The sequence below is a fragment of the Gastrolobium bilobum genome, unplaced genomic scaffold, assembly GCF_033153095.1.
Source record: "Gastrolobium bilobum isolate Gb01-03AN ecotype WA unplaced genomic scaffold, APGP_CSIRO_Gbil_v1 utg2466, whole genome shotgun sequence".
NCBI classification, from domain to species: domain Eukaryota; kingdom Viridiplantae; phylum Streptophyta; class Magnoliopsida; order Fabales; family Fabaceae; genus Gastrolobium; species Gastrolobium bilobum.
Genome location: NW_026899543.1, coordinates 70093 through 79564, shown reverse-complemented (window position 1 = coordinate 79564; position 9472 = coordinate 70093).

The following is a 9472-nucleotide window of genomic DNA, read 5'->3' as shown; positions in this document are numbered from 1 at the left end:
ACCTGCTTGCAACAAGGAATAACCTTTGTGTGTGGCCCATTAGGCCCAATTAGTCACTGACATAAATGATCTTGGACCAATTAAACTCTTTTAACAGGCCCAATTCATTTAATGACCACATAAGACACTAGCAATGCTCTGCGGCCCCAGAACTAACTGAGTTGACCAAGTGATCTACCTTTCTAATTGGGATACCGTGTCGGAATCATCCCTCATATCGTCATTCACATTTAGTCGAGAGCAAGGAAATAGTATCATCGCTCTTGTTGACTAAATATAGCTTTTCACAGAACTAGGAATCTTTTTCTATTGACTCTAAGATTGATCATGACTCCTCATGATCACTTACTATGCATAGATTCTCGAGTCAATCAGAAGTCATCCAAGTCCCACCGGTCTTGTGAACGACTAATCCCTAATAGGGGACTATGAGTCCTCTCGGCATGTCCATCTAGACTCATGTATTCAAGTTATACCCAAGAGTACACTGTTCTCCCCATGTTTCAGGCGGATAGAGTTGTACAGTCAAAGTATAACCCTAGGACATAGTGTTCGATGACATCCTTAAGTCTAGGACGATCCGCACTACCAAACGATGAGAGACTAAACAAATCCAATGATACTTAGTGAAATCCTTGTGGAGTCTCTCGGCGGGTCAATTCAGTGCTATCTGTTCCTGAACAGATACACCTACGACATCAGCTAAGGTATCACTATACCTGCATACCATGAGGTCCCTACCTTATATCTCCATACAAGTAGAAGATGTCGTACTAGTCTTATTGAGATCACCAATGCCCTCTCTTGATGATTCAAGACTAGGAACATACTTTAGGCAATAGACATGTGGTGTCCTCGAGTCCTCATGATCATGATCCCTATCATAGATCCTCACATGAACACCTGTTCTATTCCTGAGGCTTTTATCTTTAATCGCATATTAACCTAATATTAAGGCGAGACAAAATATGAAAAAGATAAAATGTGCTCATATATTAAATAAATCATGAAATATAAGTAGTAAAAGGTGTTCATCTGATGTAACAGATTATCTCTAGGACACCTATATACTAACAGCTTACTTAGCCAAAGAAATACAAAAAGCTTCGGTCAAGAGTTGTGAAAACAGTTCTTTAAGAGTTTCACAGTTTACCCGTTCCACAGATAGTTCAGCTCATGGCTGATAGTTTAAACATAATTATTCTCAACTGAGATCACATAGACCCGAGATTCAGTCAAGAGATAACGATTGGAACGAAGGGAAAAACACTTATATTAATTTAAAAGGCAGTTTACAAAAAGAAACAGAAAATGGAGAAAGATGGGTATTTGCTCGTGAGGAGTCTTGATGGTTGTTTACAGAGAAGGGAAGAGGGGTTGTCGCTTAACTATAGTTACAACCGAAAATTAAACTAAGTTACTAACTACTACTAAGTGATCTCTTCCTTTCGGACTGCAAACCCTCTAGGATTCGATGATATTTTTGTGTGAGGGAGGTCCTATTTATAGCTGGAAGAGGAATGGCAAGACTGTAATTCCCTTGGAGTTAGTTGCTTGACTGAGGGGACGGGACTGTGGCAGCAGAGTGTGAAGCTTGCGTGAATTGCTGAATGGAACATGATTTGGTGATGATTAGCTATTGTTTGCAGGCCTTCCCATGTTTTGCTTCTGTTTTCAGCCAATGAGAACTCTTGATTCTCTGCTCTTCATGTTTCCAGCTGCTCAGTTGGTGCACCGCCTTGCTTTTTAGAAGTCTTTAACTCTACGTTACCTGCAAAGTGTACAGAAGCATTAAATGAATGGAGCAGGTGCATTAAATGTGTCTCAGTCCGTTCCCCTTTTAATATATTTTAAAGGAATACGTTACCATTCGTTCCCCCACTGTGTTTTTGTCATAAATGTGTAAAACAAGTGATTTTCATGCTGAAGTTGCTCATCAGATGAGGGAACGTACGGTATTTTGCCATCAAAATGGGCTTAGATGGGAACGAATTTACGAAACTAAATTGTTGGTTGTCCTCAAACAACTCAGAAATATTGTATTAGTTTGCCCAATTTAAAAGAATAGCATAACAGAAAGGAACTTGAGCCAGCGAGCAACCATGAACTTTTCAGAAAATGAACTACTCTTCATAGTAAACAGTAAGAGGATTCTGTCCCCAGATAAGAGAAGGTTGTTGATCTTTTGTCTCACTGTCACTCATGGGTTGGTGTTTGCTCTGTCCATTCCTGGATGTGATTCTTCAGAACTTGCCTTTCTGCTGCGTTCCTATGAAGTACAGCTTTCTTCCGTTCCAAGGATTCTTTGATGGGTGAGTGTATGGAAATGTGGAAGAAGTGGTGGTCTGATTTGTGGGATCAAGGAACGTTTAGCTTTTGTGTCTTTGAACTTGGACTTTTTCTGTTTTTGAGGGAACACTTTTTCTTGAACCATTTTCCCCCTTTGGAGGAAGGTTTTCTGGTTTTTCTTGAATCCTTTGGAATGGTTGTTCCCTTTTTTCTTTGTTTTTCTTCTGTCCTTTTTTGTTCCATCAGCGAACACCACATACATATCATAAGGCATTTGCACTTAACAGCTCAATAGCATTTCAATAAAACAATACATGAAAACACATCCTGCATATAAACCATCCCCCCATAGGACATGGTGGAACCAACAATGGCTAAACTGAGGACACGAAATCTTACCTTACAAGCTAACAATCCAAATCAATAGTCCAACCAAGCTCAAAGTCCACACACAGCACAATCACAATCTGTTTGGACCAATAATAATATCAATATTCATACTCTACTAGCATATGACATAAAGACAATGCCTTTCCTTTACATTTCATGTCTTTAGGCTTCTCACAAAACCACAAGACTTTAATCACTTAGATTCTGACTTAAACATTCATTACAGAAGTTCAACTTCATCAATCTAGCGTCCACAAACCTATAACTCAGTTCTGTATGAACAGTACCTTTACTGTCCTCGAAAACCCAGAATATCTGGATATATGTCGGGGCCATATCCGGATATCCATACCCGCATATCCATATTCTGATATCTCAAAGCCCATATCCGGATATCCGTAAGAACCTGCACCGTTAATTAAGGAAGTTAATTAATTAATTATGTGAAATTAGGAAATAATTCCATAATTGACCGTAATAATTATTATAAGGCTTAATTAATTATAGTAAGTGGGTAATAATGCTGAAAGTCGCTTTTCGGACAAAAAGTGCAGATACCGGTTCTGCCCGAGATATAAGTGCGTACCGGCGAAGTATCCCAAAAAATTATGAAAAGTGAGTATATATTACTAGAATAATATGCAGGACTGTGATTTCAAGTTTCAAGTTAAAATAATGAGAACTGGTGCCAGAACTGATACTGGCTATGGAAAAGCGCGTATCGGAAAGATGCTGCGAAAAATATAATAAAAATATGTTAAATCTTGTAAAATTGAGTAGGGTCACAATGCTATGTTTGGGATTAAAATGCTAAGCGTAGCAATTAATGGTAATACAATGCGATTAAAACTTAATTGGCCTATATAAGGCCATGGCACATGATCCTAGGTCATTTTATGACTTGCTTCGTGAGAAATTCTGAGTTGCAACCAGCCACCTTGCCACCACCTCTCCTCCACCTCTTGTGAGCCAAGTTGTCACCTTTCTTCTTGAATTCTTCTTCTAAACACTTGGTGTGAGTGAGAATCATCATGGGAAGCGAGTTGTGACTTGTTGTGGAGTGGAGTTTCTGTTTTAAAGGGGTTCTTGGGGCTGTGTTTTGAGTTTTCCTTGGTTGGAGTCTTGTTCTTGGCTTGTGAAGCTTCAAGAAGCTTCCTTTGTGAAGAAAGGGCCAAGCTTTATTGGCATTTTCGTTTCCTTTGCAAGTCAGATTGTAGGAGTTGAAGTGTGAGCTCTAAGAGCACCTTTTTGCTCTGTTTTGAGCTTGGGTAAGTGTTACCAACCTTGATCATGAATTTTAATGGGTAAAAGTGGAGTCTTTCCATGTTTAATGAGTTAAACAAGTAACCAACTGGTATGTGGACTTAACACAGAATAAAAATACATGCTTTGACGTTTGGAAGTGTTAAAAATGGAACCTTTGGATGGATATCTCGCGAAATGCAGAAACTGCATTCTGTCGCGAAATATTCGGATATGGATATCCGGATATGGGGTCTTTTGATATCCGAATATGGATATCCGGATATGGTATCCGGATATGCATATCCGGATATGATATTCGGATATTCTGGATTTTCGAGGAACAGTAGCTTACTGTTCATCCAGAACTGATGTTTGGGGTTTGTGGACCCTAGTTTGATGAAGTTGAACTTCTCTATTAATTAACTAAGACAGAACCTATGTGTTTTAGGGCTTATGGCTTTGTGAGAAGCCTAAGGACGTAAAACGTAAAGAAAAGACGTTGTTTTTATTGTGTGCTTTAAGAGTATGGTTATTGATATAATGTTGGTCCAAAACAGATTGTGATTTTGCTGTGTATTGGACTTGAGCTGTGTTGACTCTTGGCATTGGGTAGTTAGCTTGCAAGGTAAGCTTTCGTGTCCTCGGTTTAGCCATTGTTGGTTCCACCATGTCCCATGGGGATATGGTTATATGCATGATGTTGTTTTCATGATATATTGATTTGTTGAAATGCTGTTGAGCTGTTATATGCGAGTGCCTTTATGATATGCATGTGGTGTTCCACCTATATGGTAAGCCTGAGTATGTGGTACATACAAGAGGGTGAGGCTGTGGGTGAGGTGCAAGCGATGTTCCTTTTACTAACTGTAGGTAATAGACGTATTCCTGCATTTCTCTGGCCAGTAGAATAGTGATAACACTCATGGCATGAATATCTGTTGCACTACATAGTTTTGGAACTTATATTGGAATTACTGCTTTTCAACTTATATTGCACATGTAAGTGAACTTGGGGTGGAAGATCCTTGAGGAACCCTTGTCTTACTGAGATTTCTTTTTTAGAGATCTCACCCCACGTTTGGGGGCGCTTATTTCAGGTTCAGGTAACCGGGGGTTGATACCTCTAGTGGCAGGAGTCCAGAGCTTAGTTGATACCTATTTATGCTGATTATGCTGATTTGCTGTTATGCTTGGATATTGGATCTTGTTTACTGCTTTGTGCTTTTAGCTTCAGTTATGGATTACGTTGTTGAGACTCTGTTGTTATGTTGTCTATTTGGTGAGCATGGGGTTTGTCCATGCCATGTTGACTTGGTTATGTTTTAGTTTAGATTTGAGTTGTAATAATGTATCAGGATTATGTCTGGACTATGTGTTGTAGATCCGCGACTTTAGATACTCACTATTATTTTATATTATGAGATATTTCAGTTAGTTATCCTTTGCAATTACATACAGGCGATATTTTTATGAAATTGATTAAGTAGTCAACTTGGCTAAGATTAATGACGTCATAATTGAACAGAAAAAGATATTCCGCATTTTTAATTAAGCGTGGCTTAATACGATGACATGTTAACAAACCGGGTATACACGAGGTGTTACAATATCCATAACCGGATATTTCATGAAAGAATGCAGTTTCTGCATTTCGCGAGATATCACTTTCAAGGTTGGGTTTTTAACCTATTCCAACGTCCAAGCATGCATTTCTACTCATTTTTAGGTTCATGTTCAGGTTGGTTACTCAATTAACTCATTAAACATGCCAAGACTCAACTTTTAACATATAAAACTCATGATCTAAGGTGATGAAACTTACCCAAGCTCAAAACAGAGCAACAATGGCTCTTGGAGCTCACCACACTGCCTCTACAGTTAAGACTTGAAGGCAAACAAAAATGGCACACCAAAGGTTGGTTCTTTGCACTAAAGATGGCTCCTTGAAGCTCAAAGTGCCATCACCAAGGTTCCCACCACTCAACAGCAAAGCCAACACCAAAAACCTTCTCAAACAGTGGCTGAGCACTCAGTAAAAGACAGCCTCACACTCTCACAACCCACCCTACCAAGTGTTTGCAAGTACAAGAGGAAGAATCAAGAGAAAGAATGAGTTTTGCTTGAGTTTTCAAGAGGAACAAGGAAGGTGACAAGGTGGAGGCACCACACTTCAGAGATTTCACGTAGAAAATCTGAGCATGCCTAGGGTTAAGTGCCTAAAGTTATATTTATAGCCGGTTAAAGCTTAATCACACTGTATTAGCGGTAATTTCTACACCTAGCATTTTAATCCCAAACTTAGGATTCTGAATCTACTCATTTTTCTAAGATTTTTCATATTTTTATTTTATTTTTCGCAGCACCTTTTCGGTAGGCGCTTTTCCATAGCCAGTATCAGTTCTGGAACTAGTTCTCATTATTTTGACTTGACACTAGTTTAACAAGTCCTACATATTATTCTAAGAATATTCATGCACTTATTATAATTTTTCGGGATACTTCGTCGGTACGCATTTATACCGAGTAGCAGAACCGGTATCTGCACTTTTCGTCAGAAAAACGACTTTCAACATTATTACTCACTTATCATAATTATTTAAGCCTTCTCATAATTATTAGGGTCAATTATGAAATTATTTTTTAATTCTCATATTTATTTAATTAATTTCCTTAATTAACGGTGCGGGTTCTTACAATGAGTAACAAATAAGTCATAAGTTATTTGACACAATGTTACCTCTTACTTGTTATTAACATATCGTTCATCTCTGCCTACTTTCGTACTATACTAGTTAATCACATCATTTAGATTCTATTCATCTCATTAGCCACATGATGCTGAACTTCACCTTCACACGCAGCACCCCGAGTGTGCTGGGGCAGAACACAGTGCTATCCAAATTGTCAACAACACAGTGCTATCTGATCAAGGCTTTGTTTGGTATAAAGGAGAAAAAAAGTAAAATAGTACCATAAAAAATAAAGAAAAGAAAATTAAAAGAGATATTATTATTATTATTTGTTTATTATAATTTAATAAAAAAGAGAATATTATTTTTTTTATTAAGATTCATAAAAAATAAAAGTGTACGTATATAAATGAAAAGTATAAAAAGAACCTATAATATTTTTTTTTAAAAAGGTAAAGGGTGAACAACGATGGAATTTATAGAAATTTTATTCTGCAAATCTTTTCATTTACATTGATAAAGTGTTGCTAAACAATCTAAGAACTTCATTCCTCTAAAATATCAAACAAAAAAAATTACAGAGAATTTTTTACGAATATAGCATCGTACAAATAGACACTGGAACACACTATCGAACAGACTAAAATTGCCCAAAACAAAACAAAGAAAAAAAAGGTGTGGTGGGACCATATTCCAAAACTCTCCTCTCTGTGGTGTGGTGTGGTGGGTCAATTGCATCATAGTCTTCACTGTGGGTCAACTGCATGGTGTCTTCAATATTTCATATTTTCCCGTCATTCACAACAACAAGAAGAACAAGAAGCTATCGTTTTTGGAAACACTCACTCAGAAACCCTGTTCTCCCTCTCCATTGATGTGAATGACAACGTTAACCCCTAATAGGGCTTAACGTGTAAGAAGAGACCAAGAAACTTAGAGCTCATTCAGCTTAGGGCTAGAGTTTCTTGAAACTCATATATTCTACACTTATAATCATTAGCCTCTAAGGTCTTCACTTAATAGTTGCAGAGGCTGAGGTAAGGTCATCTCTCTGAAAATGAAAGAGTGCCCACACACTTCCCTTTTCCCCTTTCCCCTTTCCCCTTTTCCCTTGAGATATAGTCTGGAAGATTTGTCACTGTCCAACCTCGAAGAGTTTGTTTGTGTTGCGGCACTGAGGTGAAGAGGAATCGTACATTGAAATTTTTTTCATGAGATCTGCGCATTAAGAGGTAAATCAGTAAAACGATGATGATCCGTTTGCATCCCAAACCACAATGGTCTAAAACGCTTCCACATAAACAATTGCTTCTACAATTGGTGTCAGAGCCGGATTGCGTGTTTGGATGTGGATCTAGTTTTGATTTACAATTTTCATGTAATTAGTTTTGCTTCGTGAAATATGGCACCTAGAGTTCTATATTTCTTATTAAATATCGGCATGTGTATCTTTATAATTTTTTTTTATCAAGAATCACTATTTTATTTGGTTTTTGACTTTAATCCCCGGTAGATATTTGAATGTATTTTCTTGGGTTGTAAGAAGGAGACTAATCCCATATGATTAGGTTTCCTCCTTGATTTTTATTTCAATTTTTGTACATTTTTTATGTTGTATTACAAAATTGTAATAAAAAGAAGATCCAAGAGGAGCTGAATACAAGGATGTTTGTCACTGTTTGGACGTGTTCCCGACTTTTTGGTGGCCGATCTGAGAAACCAACCACATGGCATGAAATAGGACAAAAGAACGAGAAGAACGGTGGCTGCAACAACCGAAAAATACATCGATCACTCCCCCCACGCGTCGCCTGAAGTGGATGCATGTAGGCCTCACTCAGCGATACATATACAGCGCATGGCTGACCGATGTTCAGGTGGTTCTGGTGGCGTTTTGTTCGTCTCTTCACTGCGGTCCTTCCCTTAGAGCTTCGTGTTGAGATAAGTTCGGGTGACGGTGCAGTGGACGTGACTGCTAGGGTTTCTAATGGTTGGCTTAGGGTTTCTTGCCAAAGTTTGGTATTTTGGGCCCTTGAGCCCATAGTTAACATAAAGGTGTTTGAAACGGAACCTATGGACCAAAAGGAAGGAGCAGATGAGCTAAGAAGTTTTATTTTGTATTTTTTTAGGGAACCATGTATTAAAGTCTAATTTATAATTGTTTTATTTTGAATGAATTATATAATGTGATAACATGCTTAATGTGATAACATGCCATATAGAATAGGTGGTGTCATATTATTGCATAACTTGTTATTTACATGAGCATAGTAGCTATTATGTCTTCAACGATTAATATGATAGTTATTATGAGCTAATTCTGATTTTTAGATTGTCCTTGAAAATTAATTACAATTTTTTTCCAAAAAAAATCTAGATTAATAATTGAATTATAGGACCATTAATAAAATAATCATATAATGCCCCATTGGATAAGCATGATTGAATTTTATTATATTGGACCTATATAATTATGGGAGGAGATTTAAATTAAGAAACTAATTTAACCTCCAGGCGCAATATGGGTCTATTAATAAAATAATCATGTGAAGCCCCATCGGATAAGTATGATTGGATTTTATTAGAGCCTTAATAATTTTAAAATTTTAATAAAGTATTGTACAACCTATTGTTAGGAAATATTAAATTATTAAAGACTATTTTGAAATTAAAAAATGAATTCGACTAAGCTTATGAAAATTCTCAAATGAAATATTAAATGGGTGAAGGTTTTAAAATTAATTAATTTTAAAACTTGTGGGCTCCATTTGTGGGTTTATTAGTGAAATGGTTATCGCTGAAGCCCCATTGGATAAAGATAATAAGATTTCATTAGATTAAACCTTAATAATTTCAAA